General features: G+C 46.9%; 1 long non-coding RNA gene across 3 annotated transcripts; it reads right to left on the minus strand.

The window, feature by feature from the left end:
• Positions 1-1,386: 1,386 nt before the first annotated feature.
• On the minus strand, positions 1,387-17,185 carry LOC113904175. 3 transcript variants are annotated; one of them, XR_003514434.1, is made up of 4 exons: positions 17,082-17,185; positions 16,519-16,667; positions 15,665-15,699; positions 1,387-2,609 (listed from the first exon to the last, which is right to left on the minus strand). It is a non-coding gene; the product is annotated as an uncharacterized LOC113904175 (long non-coding RNA). The 3 variants fall into 3 exon arrangements; XR_003514433.1 differs by lacking the exon at positions 1,387-2,609 and adding an exon at positions 13,966-14,323; XR_003514432.1 differs by lacking the exon at positions 15,665-15,699.
• Between the last annotated feature and the right edge of the window lie 639 nt (positions 17,186-17,824).

Genomic DNA, 17,824 nt, shown 5'->3' on the forward strand with positions numbered 1-17,824 from the left:
CCATGGGATCCTCCAGGCAAGAATACTGGAGTGGGTAGCCATGCCTTCTTCCAGGGGATCTTCCTGACTCCAGGACTGAACCCAGGTCTCCTGCATTGTAGGTGGATTCTTTACCGCTGAGCCACCAGGGTGATGAGCTCTCTTTCCTGGGAGACAGATGAGGAAAGCCTTATCTCTGTAGCTTCCAGGTTCCCAGGTGGCCCTCAGACAACCAGCAAGCCCCCTGGACAAGCCACCGAGGCTTCTCTCCACCCAGCCCCAAGCCCCACGTTCTGAGACAGCACAGAGCGTGTGAGGGGCATGTGGCTGTGCTCACCCCATCCCCACGGTCACCCAACAAGATGCAGGAGAGGTGGGGACCAGAAGAGGGGCTGACCCTCACCGGTGTCACCTCTCAGCTGTGTGACTACCAAATGTCTTCACTTCCTCGAAGCAAAGTTTTTGGTTTTGTCTCCTTTAGTCAGTGTAAGCAGAGATAAGACATTCCCTCGGCAGGACTTGGGAGGAAGCAAGGGAACTGACGGGTGTGGGATGCTCAGTGCAGACCTGCACACGGGTTCCGGCGCACAGTAGGGCTGTGAGGAGGAGCAGCTGTGTTGACCCCAGCGCCGGCCTTGGTTCTGGGAGGCATGGTGTTTTCCTTTCTCCTGCAAAGCAGTGGGAGACTCTCAGACTCCTTGAAGTCCAGGTTTAGATCTGTCTACACGTCTGTGGGATGGGGCTGAACAGCTTCAAGTAAACTTTCCAGTGAGCAGGCGCGTGTTTCCATAAACGTCCACTTGACAGCCCCCACTGCCTTTCCCCCCTTGATAACAGAGTCCAAGTTTTGTTTCCCTGTCTTGCGTCCTGGGCTCCTTCCTTAGGTCTGGAGTGTTGAGTGTTGATTGGTCCAGGTGCTCAGGTTAATATTTGTCTGGCTGGTGACATAATTGAGAATTCTGAGAAGTGAAACGTTGGGTGGGGGAGGGGCAGATCCAAAGATGATTGGCCATAAAAATGAAGCCCTGACACTTGGACACACTGGGCCCTGGTCTTTCATCTGATGTGTCATGTGTAGTGACTGTTGTCCTCCTGTGTCCATGAGGAGACAGCCCTGCGACAAGGCTAGTGTCCTGGGCAGCCAAGGAAAAGGAGAGACCCTAGTCCAGGAGGACATCTTAGCTGTTGCCTTAACCAATGTACAGTCGCCCTATTTCTAGACTTCTAAGTGAGATAATGTGTGCATGTCAGTCGCCCAGTCATGTCCAACTCTTTGCAACCCCACGGACTGTAGCCCACCAGGCTCCTCTGTCCATGGAATTCTTCAGGCAAGAATACTGGAGTGGGTCACCATTCCCTTATTCAGGGGAGCTCCCTGACCCCAGAATCAAACCCGAGTCTCCTACATTGCAGATAGGTGCTTTACTGTCTGAGCCACCAGGGAAGCCCCAGTGAGATAATACAATTATTTTATTCATTAAACCAAATGAGAAGCTGTAATTTTCTAGTATTTGCTGCCAACAGCATCTTAAATGACACATGGTACAAATAACCAATACATTTGCACTTGTAGTCACTTACAAGTGTCTTATATTGCACACTCGGCCCTGTGTGCTTCATCCTTGTAAGATTGTGTGGCACATTCTCAGGGTTGTGCATGTAGTGAGCACTTGACATGTCGTTGTTGGACAAACATGGGTGTGGGATACGGCCCTGAGGTTCCCGACAGTGTCCGAGGGACCCTCCGGCCTGACACGGTATCAGAGACAGCCGGGGGGCAGGCCGGGCTGCAGGCTGTTTCGTGTGATTCCACCTCGTTGTGCTTGCGGTGGGTCATCCTACTGCACACTCAGACTTATACGTTCGAAACTGACTTTGACTCCTTCCTTATTGTTTATTCCTCGAGTCACAAGTGTTGCTGACCTGTGGTTGTATTACTTTGGCCTTTCAGTTTATCCAGGGTAATCGGGTTTTAGGGGAAAACTCGCTTGTACTGTCCAAGCAAGTGAAATTGGTCTGAGACGGAAAGTCATGTAGTTTTTTTCTAACAGGAACGGTGTTTTTCAGGAGAAAAGTCTATTAGGGAAGCAAAACCAGGAGGAACATGTTGCCTGGTGGATGGGTGGGGACAGAAAATGAAGGACCCATCATGATGGACAGACCCCTGGATACTGGCTCCTGGTCTAGGCAGCTCCCACTGCCCGCTTCACCCCACATACCCACACAGCTGCCCCGAGTCCCCCTTGCTGTGGGTACACCTATGAGAAGCTATTAAGAGCCCTCGGTCGATTCCAGACTTGCTTTTCAATGAGTGATCATTTTTGATGATCCAGACATGAATCCTCACTCTTGTCACGATGTCAGCGTCTCAAAGGCTGTGTTTTGCCTGCACAACAGGCTCCCTCCTGGCTGAGCATCACGCCTGCCCACCGTCCTTCCCAACAGGCTCCTGGGCAGTGAATCTGAGCTCCCTGGGAGAGTTGTCCCCAGGTAGGGTTATCCAGCAGGGACAGTGGCTTTCTGTGGGGTGTGAGGCAGAGCCTTGTGTAAAGCTGTGAAGAGCTGTGTGGTTCTATGCTGAGTCCTGCATCTTTCTTCTCAGCAGCAGCTTTCTTGATTGTTGGTTTCATCTGAAAAAAGTAAGTAGATTTTTCAGGATGAACTCTCACTGGAATGCTGGGATTCTATCTTTGTATCAAGAAATTTGGACTCCTTTCTCCAGACTGGAGAAGGAAGAAATGAGTGGGAGGGGAATACCAAGGAGGGGAATAAAAGAGAATACAGATCAGGAAAGAGAGCTTAGTGACGAAAAAATGAAAAAAGAAGACAAAGAAAGTAGCTAGTTGATATACAAACTAGATAATCAACAAACACCTCCTGTATAACAAAGGGAGCTCTACTCAATACTCTGTAATAACCTATATGGGAAAAGAATCTGAAAAAGAATGGATATATGTATATGTGTACCTGAATCACTTGGCTATACACCTGAAATTAATGCAACATTGTAAATTGACTATACTATAATATAGAATAAACTTTAAAAAGTTAAAAAAGAAGGTAATCAGAGGCTTAAAAATGAGAAAGAAATAACCAAAACACTGAGAGCAAAGAAAATTCACTTATAAAAAGAAAATAAAAATGGTCTGTGAGATAGAAAACAAAAAACAACTAGTGATCAACCAAAGTGAAGAAGATTGTCTTACAAAAGAAGCTAACCTTTTACTTGACCAGTTTCACAAAAAACCAATTTTTTTTATGGTGTATTTTAAGCATGACTCTTCTTATTGTTTAGTGGCTAAGCCATGTCCAGCTTTTTGCGACCCTATGAACTGTAGCCTGCCAGGTTCCTCTGTCCATGGGATTTCCCAGGCTAGAATCCTGGAACTGGTTGCCATTTCTTCCTCCAGGGGATCTTCCCAACCCAGGGATCGAACCCATGTTTCCTGTATTGGCAGGCAGATTATTTACCACTGAGCCACCAGGGAAGGCTTTAAGCATGGTTACCAGTTGCCTAATAACTGGTAAATTTTTTGATGATACTATAAACAGAGAGAAATAACTTTCTTAACGTTATAAATGACGTTGTCTGCTATGCCCTTTACCATCCTTTTCTTTATAGAACCTCGAAATAGCGAAAGTGAAAGAGGCTTGAAGAATATCAAATGTTTGCTCACTTCGGAGGGAAGGAAACCTCAGTCTGAAGAAGCAGCTTGTCCAGATGGTATGGCCAGTGACACAGGAGAGCCAGGACTTGACCGTCCCCAGCGGGGGATTCTGGCTGCTCTGGTGGCCACAGGCTCCCCCTTACCCTCTTCTCTCCCAAGTGGCAGACCTTTTGCTGTGCCCCTACCTAGTAAAATTGATTTGGCCTGAGGCTCATTCTTACTGAGTCTTATAAGATGGTTGGATGGCATCACCGACTCAATGGACATGAGTTTGAGCATACTCCAGGAGACAGTGAAGGACAGGGAAGCCTGGTGTGCCGCAGTCCATGGGATTGAAAACAGCCTGACATGACTGAGGGACTGAACAACAAGAGCGAATTTAAATTAGTATTAAAATTACTAAAGAAGAAACATTCTAACATGAATATACATTAGAACACAAACAATTACTAAATAAGTAACGTTGTAACACATTACAGCTTCATAGCTAATATTTATAGAAATTTCACTACTGGCTAGGTATTGTGTTCAATGTTTTACATGAATTGACTCACTGAATCCTTAAATAAGTAACAATATAACATGGTCATGATGGAACTATTGACAACGTAGCTAATATTTATAGAATACCATGTGCCACTTATTTGTGCTCTTATGGGTTGAACTGTGTCCCCACAAAACGCGTATGTTCAAGTTCCTGACCCTCAGCACCCCAGGATGTGACTTTATCGGGCAATCAAGTTGTTGCAGGTGTGGTTAACTGAGATGAGGTCACTGAGGTAGGTCCCAACCTGATATGACTGGCGTCCTTTTAGGAAAGGGGAGTTTGGACACAGAATCAAATACAAGGGTGAGGAGGTAAAGAGACACAGGGAGAAACGGCAGCTAGGAGCCAAAGAGAGACTTCTGGCCTCCAGAACTGTGATAGAATAAAGGTCTGTTGTTTAAGCCACCCAGTTTGTGATACTTTGTGGAAGCAGCTTTTACAAACGAATATATAGGTATCAACTCATGTAATCCTTCCCATAAACCTACCAGGACATCTGTACTAAGGATGGGGTAGGGAGAGTTAGATATCAGTAGAAAGAGGCAATCAACCTCATCCAGAATGTGGAACATTCCAGGAGACAAATGATACAGTTTCTCCAACATAACTATGCTGTGATTTAAGGTGGGGGTGGGGTGGGAGGGGGGAGACTGTTACTGAATAAATGTGGCTTAAGATATATAGTAACCATGTTCAGCATTTGAACCTTACTCTCATTCTGAGTGAATAAACCAACTATAAAAATACATCTTTGAGAAAATCAGGGAAAATTGGCTGTGGCCTAGATATTGGATGATGATAAAGAAGTGTTATTGATTTTGTTGGGTGCGACATGGCACAGTGGTGATGTTAGAAAACATAACCTAATTAGCCGGAGACTGGGAAAGGGCTTGCTGCCTGGGACTTGGGTTTGGAGGAAATCAGAGAAAAAATGTTTGGGTCTAGATGATGCACGGATTTCTGTAGTTGATTCTCCCACTCTTTCTACCATCAAAAATATGTCAGAATATGTTTATAATAATGAGAAAAAGAAGCTATAAGATTCTACTGTTGCTGCCTTACAGATGAGGAAATTGAGGCTAGGAGGGGTTTTGTAAGCAACTTGGAAGAGCTGAGCTGTGAGTGGTGAGACTGGCCCCAGAGTGTAATTCCAATCAGGTATTTAAGAATATTAATATTTAATGACAACACAATGGTATTTTCCCATCCATTCGACACTAGTCCTCTGCAGTGTACATTCCCATCTGGGTACATCCCAGCACACTGGGTACCTGGGGACAATCGCCCCCATCTCAGAGGTGGAAGCAGACAGCACAGGTGACTTGTGCCACTACACTGCCACTACAGAAGGGGAAACCGGGAGCGGAATTCAGTTTTTGACTCTGGGCAAATGCCAGCACCAGATGGAATGGCCTGAGTGCTTCACCTGCAAGCAGAAGGATTTAGGGCTGGGGTTTCTGGATGGCGGAGACTTGTGGACACCTCGCCATGGTCAGCCCACTTACTTTTCGCTTTTAAAGGTTCAGTTTCTCTGTTTGCATTAAAAAGTAATTTTAAAAAGTAATTTTCTCTATTTGGTTGTTTATTTTTGACTGTGTTGGTCTTCGTTGCTGTGTGGGCTTTTTTCTAGTTGCAGCAACGTGTTTGGGCTTCTTTTGTTGCAGAGCACAGGCTCTAGGGTGCACAGACTTCATAGTTGTGGTGTGTGGGCTGAGTGGTTGTGGCTCCCAGTCTCTAGAGTGCAGGCTCAGTAGTGTGGCACATGGGCTTAGTTGCTGCATGGCATGTGGAATCTTCACAACCCAAGGACTGAACTTGTGTCTCCTGAATTGGCAGGTGAATTCTTTACCACTGAGCCACCAGAGAAGCCCTCACTTCTCTTATGGGCCTCAGGTGTCCAGTAGGTGAAAAGGAGAGAAGGGGCCCCACCCCCACCCCTGCCGGCAGTGCCAGCCTCCCAACTGCTGAGACCTGCAAATACGCAAACAGAGTAACCCACCAGAAAAGAGACTAGTGAACAAAGGTGATGCTAGGCTTTTTCTGTAAACAGATTCACTGTTCACTGATTAGCTGGTGTGTGGAGAAAACTGTGGTTAGCAGCCTCAGAAAAAGCCATTCTGGAGTGAAATGGAGCTTCGGGAGGTTGCCGCAATTGCTACATCATCAGATTTCCACTCGGAAGATTTCAACGGCCTGAGATGAGAGCCAGGGCGTAGGTGGGAGACGCTCAGGCCCTCCGTGGGAGACAGCTCTGTGCTCCTGACCTTTTCCTGGCCCTTGGGTTGTGGATGGTACCCTTCTAGCCCCAACTTCTCAGAAGTAGCCTATGTTATCCATCAGGGCCTGTCCATCCAGTTCAAGTTCACAGTGATAAATCTCGTGGCCTCGGAGGGTCCTCACAAAGGTGGGTGTGGTCTGCTGATAGCCTGCATGATTAAGTGCTTTCCTGTGTCAAATATAGCCATAATATACCACAAACAGGCAGTCGAGTTTTATACAAACTGATCTGGCTGCTATCAGCTGCTCTGACATTTTATACTAATACTTAAAATAAATCTAGAAACAGGAAAGAAAGTACAGAATTATTGTTTCAAGCAGGCCGTGTGAGCTTATCTTCAAAGTGGCAGAGCTTCTATTGTTCAGGGACGGCTCACTCCACTGGCGTAAAGGTTAGTGGCCGAAGGGCCACCACGGATTGGCCGGTTCCGAGAGCTGGCCCGGGGCTCCATTGACTTCCTTTCCTTCTTGCTCACCTGGGGGCCTCTTAGTGCAGCTGGAAACAGCAACGCCCCTTCAGAAGCTATGGAGAATTTCTCCTTAAAATCAGCCAAACCATCCCAATGCTGAGGGCGTACTTAAACCTTGGTCTTGACTGCTGTGTCTCTGCCTGTGTGTGCTTCCTGGAACCAAAAGGAAGCTTGGGCTATTCCGGATTTTCTTTTTGAAATGAGAGACTGAGGGAGAAGTGTCCCATGAAATTAGGTTTTAAAAAAACCTGATATTTAGAAGAGAACATAGAAATCATCTTGATAATCCAGTAATGATCAGCTTGGGCAATGCACTGGAACAACTTGGGGAGATTTTTCTTTTTTTTTTCGTTGTTGGAATTTAGATGCTTTACAATGTCATGTTGTTTTCTGCTGCACAGCAAAGTATATCAGCCACACATACACATATACCCTCTCTTCCTTCAGTTTCCTTCCCAACATGGTCACCACCGTGTTCCCCATTAGTTATCTATTTTACACAGTAATGAATCTGCCTGCAATGCAGGAGACCTGCATTCAATCCCTGGGTGGGGAAGACCCCCTGGAGAAGTGGAGTAGCAACCCACTCCACCATTCTTGCCTGGAGAGTTCCATGGACAGAGGAGCCTGGCAGCTATAGTCCATGGGAGTCGCAAAGAGTCAGACACAACTGAGCAACTAACACTTTCCCTTTACACATAGTAGTGTACATCTGTCAGTCCCAATCTCCTCATTCATCCCACTCCCTCTTCCCCTCCTTAGTGTCCATGCATTTGTTCTCTAGATCTGTGTCTCTATTTCTGCTTTGCAAATAGGTTCACTGTACCATTTTTTCCTAGATTCCATATATATGTGTTAATATACAATATTTGTTTTATTAACCCATATATTGGGGAATTTTTAAAAAATATTGATGTCAAGGACCTACTACCAGAAATTTCTAGGGGCGTTGATGTGTAAAATCTCCTTAGGGGATTCTAACAGGCAACTGGGTGGAGAAACACTCCTTATTCCAAGGGCTCATGAGATAGAGTGGCATCTGAGGCCCACAGAGACAGGACAGCTGGGGTCCCAGGGAAAGTGGGAGGCACAGCCAGGCTGTGGAACCTAGTGCTCCGCCCACTGTGCTCTGTGTCATGATTTACCAGTGCCTCAGCTCAGTTGGACTGAGCGACTTCACTTTCACTTTTCACTTTCGTGCATTGGAGAAGGAAATAGCAACCCATTCCAGTGTTCTTGCCTGGAGAATCCTAGGGACGCGGGAGCCTGGTGGGCTGCCGTCTATGGGGTCGCACAGAGTTAGACATGACTGAAGTGACTTAGCAGCAGCAGTTCAGTTCAGTTCAGTTGATCAGTAGTGTCTGACTCTTTGCGACCCCATGAACTGCACCATGCCAGGCTTCCCTGCCCATTACCAACTCCCGGAGCCTACTCAAACTCATGTCCATCACATCAGTGATGCCATGAAACCATCTCATCCTCTGTCATCCCCTTCTCCTCCTGCCTTCAATCTTTCCCAGCCTCAGGGTCTTTTCCAATGAGTCAGCTCTTCGCATCAGGTGGCCAAAGTATTGGAATTTCAGCTTCAGCATCAGTCCTGCCAAAGAATATTCAGGACTGATTTCCTTTAGGATGGGCTGGTTGGATCTCCTTGTAGTCTTTTCCAACACCACAGCGCAAAAGCAGTTCAGTGCCTACGACGGAAATAAACCTAAAAATGGATCGAGTGCTAAATGCTTAGTTACATTTGCAACTGTGGGTCTGGGTACCCTCCTCATAGCTTTATTTCATAACATAAACTTTTTTTATTATTGACATAATCATAGGACTTTGTTTTTATTTTATCATTTCCCAAAACTCCTCTAATATTCGCCTCTCTTGCTCTCTCCTAACAATTTTGTGTAGATTTGAATTCTGAAAGACTTCAGAAGATGATGCTGATGTTCCCTCTGTAAAAGTGAGCCAGTGATGAAAAATACCATGGAGAGCCCAGAGTGGAGCTGAATTAAGCTGGGTGGCTATGTTGAGGACCACTTCTGATTTTATTTGTAAGAATAAGAAAGCTCATTACTGCAGACACTCATGTCTTCCTTTTTGGTGAACATTTTAAAAATTATTTTCTACAAAGTAAACAATAGTTGGTAAACAGAACAATGAATATTTGAGTCTGGAAAGTATACTTCTAGGGTTTTCCAGAATAGTCCTCTTTTAAGTACCCTATTTTGTGGATTCTATGGTGGTCCAGTAGTTAGGGGGCTTCCCAGGTGGCACTAGTGGTAAAGAGTCTGACTGCCAAAGCAGGAGATGCGAGAGATCTGAGTTCGATCCCTGGGTCAGGAAGATCCCTTGGAGTAGAAAATGGCAACCCATTCCGGTATTCTTGCCTGGGAAATCCCATGGGCAGAGGAGCCTGGTGGACTATGGTCACAGAGTCAGGCATGACTCAGCGACTGAGTCCAGCAGCACAGCCACTGGTTAGGACTCCACACGTTTTTATGCCTAGGGTGTGAGTTCAATCACTGGTCGGGGAACTTAGATTCTATAAGCCATGCAGCACAGCCAAAATAGATAAGTAAATACGCTATATTTATACTCACGTAAAAAGTAAAGAGGTCTTCCTGACCAGTCCCCGTTTCTTCATCCCGTTGGCTACGTAGCCACCCCTCCCCCTAACCCTCCCCACCTGACTGCCTCTGATCTCTGAAACGGTCCTTGTGCTCTGGGTCCTTCCTGTGTCCAGAATTAGGGCCGACACTGCCATCTCCTATCTGGGGACCACAGCAGCCTCTTCACAGGTGGTTCTGCTCCTCGTGCTTAAGAAATTGGAGGTTCATCAGGGACCCCACCATCCACTCTGCACACTTTTCCAATGCCAGCTCTTGGCTGCACCCCTGCCTTTCTCTGGGTTCACTGTGGCACCCCTGGTTCTCAGCCATGGCTCCCTCTGGGGTTGCAGATATCTGTGTCCTGACCACAGAGGTCCTGTTTGTTAATCTGGGGTCACCCGTGAGCCTGGGCACCTTCCAAGCCCCCTGGTGATGGTAATGGGGAGTTGGCTGGAGGGACCTCTGCTCAGAGCCCTGAGCTGCTTCCCTATTCTCGCCTCCCTGACCTTTGCACAAGGTTGCTCCTTTGGCCTGAATCTCCCCTCCCACCTCCTCTCTTGGCCACCTCCATGGCTCCCTCACAAGAGGAGGCATCAGAGAGGTCAGTGTGGGCTGCCAGGTAGGGCAGCCAGCAGGCGATTAAGGGAGATTGAACGCTGAGTGGGCCAGCCGCTCACCATCTTGTAAGAATACGAGAGGAAGGGGCATCATCGGGGGGAAGGGCCCTCCCTCCTGGAAAATGAGCTTTGTCTCTGCACTCTGGCTGGCTGTGGGCTTCCACCCACTCTGATAACACCGAAGAAGATTAGGAACGAGATGCTTTGGCGAGCTTGGAGGCCATTCCATTCATGAACTCCTGTGTCCTCTGCAAATTCCTCGCATAGCTCACTGGCTCGCATGCAACTCTCTCCCACCTCTGCGTGTTACAGAGGAGAGTCCTGGATCCCCGGTTTGATTTGCCTTATTGTGGGGCGGAGAGCAGTGGAGGCAGGAGGGATTGTTAAAACATCTTCAGGAACCGATCCTACACAACCATCACGCCCTGAAGACACAGGAGCGTGAGTTGTACAAATAGAGAGTGATTCAGCTCATTCAAGCAGCTTGAAAATGATCATTTCCTCTGACCATCTGTGATATTCCTCACTCTTCCTCTTCTCAAGAACATCTTTGACATTTTCTTCTGCTTTTTTAATTTTTTAAACGTTTTTGATTGTGGTAAAAGTCACATAAGACATACTATTTTAACCATATTTTACTGTACGGTTCAGTGACACTAAGTACATTCACATGGCTGTGTAACTCTCACCATCATGTAGCTCCCAAATTTTTCACCTTCCTAAACTGAAACTCTGTCTCCATTACATACTGACTCCTCATCTCCCCTCCCCAATACTCCCCCCACCACCACCTCCCAGCCCCTGGCAGCTACCAGTGTACTTTCGGACTCTGATTTTGACTGTTTTAAGCACCGCGTATAAGTGGAATCAAACAGTGTTTGTCCACACCTACTGTGTATCAGTTCAGTTCATTCACTCAGTTGTGTCCGACTCTGCGACCCCATGGACTACAGCACGCCAGGCTTCCCTGTGCATCACCAACTCCCAGAGCTTGCTCAAACTCATGTCCATCGCGTCGGTGATGCCATCCAACCATCTCATCCTCTGTCGTCCCCTCCTGCCCTCAATCTTTCCCAGCATCAGGGTCTTTGCAAATGACTCAGCTCTTCGCATCAGGTGGCCAAGGTATTGGAGTTTCAGCTTCAGCATCAGTGCTTCCGATGGATATTCAGGACTGATTTCCTTTAGGATGGACTGGTTGGATCTCCTTGCAGTCCAAAGGACTCTCAAGAGCCTTCTCCAATACCACAGTTCAAAACCATCAATTCTTTGGCCCTCAGCTTTATGGTCCAACTCTCATATCCATACATGACTACTGGAAAAACCATAGCTTTGAGTAGATGGACCTTTGTCAGCAAAGTAATGTCTCTGCTTTTTAATATGCTGTCTAGGTTGGTCATGGCTTTTCTTCCAAGGAGCAAGCATCTTTTAATTTCATGGCTGCAGTCACCATCTGAAGTGAGTTTGGAGCCCAAAAAATAAAGTCTCTCACTGTTTACATTGTTTCCCCATCTATTTGTAACTGTATATAGTAATACATTTATATATAAAAACTGTGTATAGGAAAGCTGTATACAGAAAAACTGTATATAGGAATACACTGTTTGTATTAACAATATCTGTTCTGGGCTCCCCTGGTGGCTCAGAGACAAAGAATCTGCCTGCAATGCAGGAGACCCAGGTTCTATCCCTGGGTCGGGAAGATCCCCTGGAGAAAGAAATGGCAACCCACTCCAGTACTCTTTCCTGGAGAATTCCATGGACAGAGGTGCCTGGCTGACTACAGGCCGTGGACAGAACTGAGCGAGCGACTAACAACATATGTCCTACAGACAAATTCCACCTTCTTTTTTTTTTTTTTTTACTTCTGATTCATGCAAGAATGTACAGACTTAACTGTAGAAGACTATAAAGGAAATTTAAATGAAAAGTGAAATTTAAATGAAAAATGAAATACAATGAAAATTAAATAAAAATTTAAAACACAAGTTCATGTAAACACAGGGGATTTTAGGTCAGCCCCAGTCCCAGCCCCGTGTGCTCTGTCTGGCCAGACGAGATGCTCTTCAAAGCTCGGTGAGTTTAGTTGCCAAGAGTAACAGTAAAGGACATGAGGTGTGGCTTCATCCCTGCCCGCTGTCCTGTGTACCAGTGAGTGACCCGAGCACCTTCCCAACCTCTTGACCCCAGTTTCCACATCTTAGAAATGGGTGTGACGCCCATTTGTGTGGTTGGTGTGAGGTCTAACCCGGCGGTGCTTTGTGAACAGCTTACCCAGCACTTGCAATACATATAACTTTAAAGGAGTGATTAGGATTTTGTTTTTTCTGGCAGTCTTCACCTTGGCATGATTGCACCACTTTCTTTAAATAGACCAGACTAAATAGTTCTCGTGGGTTAAAGGTGGTACAAGAGAGAAAGGATGTTCCTTGCGCAAGATCAAGTCCTGGTGTCACAAAGGACCATCTGTCCTGGACCAAAAGGTCCCTCAGGGGAAGGTAGATTTCAGGCTGCAGAGGGGCCCCTGGTTACAGAGCTGGTTTTCAGGTAGGGCTGTGGTGAGCTTTCTGGGGGTGCTGTTCCCCACATACCAGGCTACCCAACTGCCTCAGAGGTGGCTTCTCTGATCACCTGGTGTGCATGTGTACGCTCAGTTGTGTCTGACTCTTTGTGACCCCAAAGACTGTAGCCCACCAGGCTCCTCTGTCCATGGGATTCTCCAGGCAAGAATACTGGAGTGGGTTGCCCTTCCCTTCTCCAGGGGATCTTTCTGACCCAGGGATTCAACCTGTCTCTCCTGCACTGCAGGCAAATTCTTTACCTCTGAGCCACTGAGGCTTCCCTGATCACCTGGACCAAGTGGCTAATTTATTCTGTTGCACCATTTACCATCTCCTGGTACTTGAATTAACTGGCATTTATCACTTCTGAAAAGGGCAAATAATCACACAGAACTCTTTTCAAGGAGTGCCTGGGAAATGGAAGTACTGCACAGTTATTTCTGAAGAACGGACCTTCTGTCTGTTTAACCAGACAGACAGTCAAGGTTCTAACTTGACAAGAGAGAAACACTGAGCTTTAAGATGCAGTAGCCTTAGGTATGGGGGGGGGTGCGGGGCGGGGGGCGATGACTGTCTGTATTGTTTGCTGAGAGGATAAGGGAACCTGTGACCAAATCAGTCCTCAGCAAGCAGCACAGTCAGAGATGAGAAATCCTAAAGCTCTTAGGAAAATACGTCCCCCCAAAAGAGAAGAACTCACTGAAAGACATGAGGAACTTGAAGGCATTTAGGGCTGATGATAATATGTGCCAGCATTGTCCCTCCTTGCATCCACCCCAAGTTTTTCTTCTTCTCTTTAATCAAGTTACAAATAAGACCTGGATGAGAAACTGGTCACTTGTCTTTGCTGTGGTTCAGTTGCCAAGTTGTGTCTGACTCTGCGACCCCGTGGACTGCAGCACACCAGGCTTCCCTGTCCATCACTATCTCCCGGAGTTTGCTCAAACTCATGTTCATCAAGTCGGTGATGCCATCCGACCATCTCGTCCTCTGCCATCCCCTTCTCCTCCTGCCCTCAATCTTTCCCAGCATCAGGGTCTTTTCTAATAAGTCATCTCTTTGCATCTATATGCTTGTCTTGTCTATGATTTTTTTTTCTGGCCTTACCATGGGGCTTGTAGGCTCTTAGTTCTCCAACCAGGAATCAAACCTGTGCCCTCTGCATTGGAAACTTGGAGTTCTAACCGCTGGACTACTGGAGAATTCCCTACTTATGATGTTTATACAATCTCAGACCAGGTTTTTGCACCACTTGTCTTTAATCACCAATCACACTGACAGCCTCCTTGCATGTGAAATCTTGGGTCCAGCAATCAGGAGCCTCAGGCGTAACCCAGACCTCACCTGTGAGGTGTGTGTCACTCAGGGCATCACACTGAACGAACCAGGCACCATCTCAGCTCAGATTTCACCAAATGCCTTCGAGGTTCCATCAGCCTCAGCCCAGATTTCACCAAATGCCTTCGAGGTTCCATTAGCCTCAGGCCTCCCAAGCAGGAGAGAGAGGCCCAGTGCCGCAGGGATGACATGGTTCAGAGACAGAGTCGATGGCCCCTAGCGCTGGGGGTCAGTCTGTCTGGGTTTAGGTGTGACACCACCTGTGGGGCGAGGACAATGCTTAATAAAGCTTAGACCTGCAGATGTAAACTGGACAGAACCTAAACAGATAACCTCTGGGAAGATCCTTCACCTGAGATTCTCAGTGGCTTCGAGGAAGTCTCTGTGAGATTAGAAAATGTAATTACATCTGATAAAGCGATTGCCGGCACTTTTTTTGAAGACGGGGCTTTATCAGGTCCATTGTGTGAAGGTTAATGGAGGCAGGGGGGTTTCCCGCCACTGGTCTCTCACCTCTGACAGATGAACTCTGATTATATTAGAATGTTTGGAAGTGGCTCCGTAGTCTTCAGAGGGCGAGCACATTATGGTGGACTCTGTGTGGTCTAAGCTGGCCGTGGAGCCCACAGACCTGACTCTGAGTTACTGTGTGATCCATCCAGGGAGGCGGGATCCAGGGGACTCTCTCCTCCCCTGCATGCTCCTCCCCACCTGAGCTCACACTTTGCAGAGCCCTGACCTTGTTATCTCACTGTTCCGTCTCCCTGACTCTGTCCTCCCCCTCCAAGATGGAAAAACCCTTGGAAGACAGGCATTCGCTTGCTTTGTATTCCCAGAACCTAGCACAGATTTTGTTCCATACATCAGTCCCCATAGGATTGCTGACTGAACTCAACTGGCTTGGAGAAAGCTTGGGTTTTCCTGCTGGTAGATATTGGAATGGTGGGTGAGGGTTGAGTGGACCAGAAGAACCTTTGAGGACCCGTCCCCTCCCCATCCCTGTGGATGCGTTGACTATTTACTAAGCCCCAAGGTTAGGGTGGGGCAGGAGCAGAGAAAATCGTCCTGAAAGGACGCTGTTTACTCTGTGCTGACGACAGGAGCGACTAATCTAAGCTTCTCATTTCACAGACAGGGAAACAGAGCTCCAACAAACTGCAGAAAAGATTATCACTAAACTTACTTCTTTCTATGACGAACTTCGTGACGGAGGTTCCAAGCGACCTTCAGTCACGCCACCCCAGAAGTATTCACTAAGTCTAGTGAAGAGGTTCAGACCCACTGAGATAAAATAAACATTTCTTTCTTTTCTCTTTTTATTTTGTATCAGGGTAGAGCCGATTAACAATGTTGTGACAGTTTCAGGTGAACGAAGGGATTCAGCCACACATATATATGTATCCATTCTCTCCAATAAAATACACATTTCTCTTCTTTTACAGTCAGGTAGGGAAAAGGACAACGCTCTAATGATAGTGGATGAGTTTAGATCCCCAAACTGGATCCAAAGAGTCTTAACAACACACAGCACAGCTAAACACGTAAAAAGCAGACACTTCAAGTTAAGAAGTTTGTAACATGATTTAGAAAATGTCACTTACGTCACTTTTATCCAAAATTAGGTTTGATGAATATCCTGTTAGGAGAAAATGTGGATTATGGTTTGTCTCCCAAACCTCCTCCCCCACAGCCTATTTCCACCTTCCCCTGCCCCCTTCACCCCGAGCTTAGACCTAACAAGCTCCCTGCTAAGCCCCAACAAGTTATCAGTAGTCCTGACACCCCGACCCCCTCGGAGAACAGACGGAAATACAGCTTCACAAATATGGAAAGCAGTTCTCAGCTAGTCAGTGTAAAGGGGTGGGGGGAGTTGCTAAAAGAGGTACACCTGTTTCTAAAAGCTCCTGAAGACACACACTGTTGGTGGCAGCCAAGTACCAGTCTTCCCTGATTGCTTGTTACTCCACACAAAAGATGGAACTTACTTTCATAAGGTACTTCTGCCTGCATTAAATCTCTTTGTATCTGGTGAGGATGCCACAACAGTCACCCCATCTTACGGGTGGGAGAGGATGCAGCAGAGTGATGGGGCAGCCAGCCTGTGGCTGCCCGGTGCATGCAGCATCAGGGCTGGGGTACTTTCCTTCCATGTCCAGCCCACAGACTCGACTATACAGAAGAGAACGTTTTAGACCCTGCCACCCATCCCTCTCCAAGGAATCAGCCTCTTCTTTCTGTGCACCTCCATATCCAGCGGGCATTCTTGCTTGGACTCTTAGAGCAAAGGCCATCAATACTAAGACCCTCTGATCCGGAAAGGAAGGAAAAGACAAAGGCAGGACCACAGAGCACATGGCAATGACAATGCTTTCCCTTCTCTGAAACACCTGGGATTTCATTTCTCTGTAGAAACCCTCAGCAAGCGATGCGCAACCTCCCCCTTAGAAGCCAGTACCTTCTCCATCTGGGAGGTGACACAGGAAGCAGGTGATTTCCAGGGAACTTTCCATCACTCCAGTGCCTTCTTATTAACCATCTCCAGCTGGCTGGTTACCCAGTCCTTCCACGCCGGTGGCGATGCAGAGATGTCACATGACCCAGAATCTGGGGCAACAAGAATAGTTGGCTGCAAGTAGGAATTGTTTCAGTGTAGGGATTTTAAAATCCACATGGTAGTAACACCCATTCTAGGCTTATTTAAAGCAAAACAGTCTCTTGCAACTGAAATTGGTCCTTAAATTTCCTTTAAAATGAAAGTTTTGATCCAGTCACTGATTTGTATAAAGCCCTTAAGAGCATCTTCTGTCCATGGGAAGCATCCGCATGGTTCCACACACAGGTGGCTTTGAGATGTACAGCAGGCTCTGGGTAGGCAATTGCAGAGACAGTTTCTCCCATTGTTATCACCCTGGAAATGTGTGCTGTCATCTTTACATGTTTATAAAAGCCAGAGCAAGATGAGAGATTTATAAATGTCCTCAAGGCAGATCCAGGAGCCTATAAATCAGCCTTACTTACATGGCTGGCAGCATGGAGCCCAGGCAGTGGAACAGAGCCATCCTCAGGGGACCAGTCCGGGAGACTGAAAATGAAGACAGACAGCTGGAAAACTGGGATTTAACCACCTTGTCTTTGCACAGCCACAATGGGACATTGTTAGGCCTGGGTTCCATGAGACAATGGGCCTCGATAGGACAGAAGAGCCATTCAGAAGGACAGCTACATCCTGTGCCTTGGGGCAGGCTGGGCGCCCTTTCAGTTTGTTCTTGCTGCACAGTGTATGTGTAACAGATTATTCGTCCTAATTCGCTTCCTGCCCCTCCTCCCCCATCACCTTTCTTCTCCAGACTTCCAGGGAGTCCAGGGTGGTTTTTCTCTCTGGAAATGCTGGGTGATTTGTCAAGGGACCCACTGCTGAAATGTACATCATTGCTTTTCCTGGTCACTTAAAACTGAGATGAGAGAATTGCCGGTGGTCCAGTGGTTAAGAGTCTGTGCTTCCATGACTGGGGGTCTGGGTTTGATCCTGGTTAGGGAACTAAGATCCCTCAAGCTGTGCTGCATGATAAAAAAAAAATGAGATGAGTACATTGGTGTATGGATTCTAAGGGCAATCTGCTAGAATGTGTTTGTACCCCAGATTCTCCAAGTGTGAACTCAGCCCACTGATCAAATTCCTGGCTGTACATAAAAAAGAATGAAGTAATACCACCTGCAGCAACATGGATGGATTTAGAGATTGTTGTACTGAATCAAGTAAG

The sequence above is a fragment of the Bos indicus x Bos taurus genome, chromosome 14, assembly GCF_003369695.1.
Source record: "Bos indicus x Bos taurus breed Angus x Brahman F1 hybrid chromosome 14, Bos_hybrid_MaternalHap_v2.0, whole genome shotgun sequence".
Classification (NCBI taxonomy): Eukaryota; Metazoa; Chordata; class Mammalia; order Artiodactyla; family Bovidae; genus Bos; species Bos indicus x Bos taurus.